The sequence below is a fragment of the Seriola lalandi genome, unplaced genomic scaffold (genome assembly GCF_002814215.2).
Source record: "Seriola lalandi dorsalis isolate HSWRI2012SDOR001 ecotype SW California unplaced genomic scaffold, Sedor1 jcf7180002054947, whole genome shotgun sequence".
Lineage (NCBI taxonomy): Eukaryota > Metazoa > Chordata > Actinopteri > Carangiformes > Carangidae > Seriola > Seriola lalandi.
The window spans coordinates 1,370,453-1,371,496 of record NW_019525498.1 but is presented as its reverse complement, the minus strand read 5'-3'; positions in this window follow the sequence as shown (position 1 = coordinate 1,371,496).

Below are 1,044 nucleotides of genomic sequence, written 5' to 3'. Positions count from 1 at the left end.
AAAATGTCATAGTATAGTAAGGCATAAAAACGACATAGTATAGTAAGGCATAAAAAGTCATAAAAATGTCATAGTATAGTAAGGCATGAAAAGTCATAAAAATGTCATAGTATAGTAAGGCATGAAAAGTCACAAAAACGACATAGTTTAATAAGGCATAAAAACAACATAGTATAATAAGGCATAAAAATGTCATAGTATGGTAAGGCATGAAAAGTCATAAAAACGACATAGTATAGTAAGGCATGAAAAGTCATAAAAATGTCATAGTATAGTAAGGCGTAAAAACGACATAGTATAGTAAGGCATGAAAAGTCATAAAAATGTCATAGTATAGTAAGGCATAAAAACGACATAGTATAGTAAGGCATAAAAATTCATAAAAACGACATAGTATAATAAGGCATGAAAAGTCACAAAAACGACAGTTTAATAAGGCATAAAAACGACATAGTATAATAAGGCATGAAAAGTCATAAAAATGTCATAGTATAGTAAGGCATGAAAAGTAAAAAACATAGTATAGTAAAGCAAAAAAAGTCATAAAAATGTCATAGTATAATAAGGCATAAAAACGACATAGTATAACAAGGCATGAAAAGTCATAAAAATGTCATAGTACAGTAAGGCATGAAAAGTCATAAAAATGTCATAGTATAGTAAAGCAAAAAAAGTCATAAAAATGTCATAGTATAATAAGGCATAAAAACGACATAGTATAGTAAGGCATGAAAAGTCATAAAAATGTCATAGTATAATAAGGCATAAAAATGACATAGTATAGTAAGGCATGAAAAGTCATAAAAATGTCATAGTATAATAAGGCATAAAAATGACATAGTATAGTAAGGCATAAAAATTCATAAAAACGACATAGTATAATAAGGCATGAAAAGTCATAAAAATGTCATAGTATAGTAAAGCAAAAAAAGTCATAAAAATGTCATAGTATAATAAGGCATAAAAACGACATAGTATAGTAAGGCATGAAAAGTCATAAAAATGTCATAGTATAATAAGGCATAAAAATGACATAGTATAGTA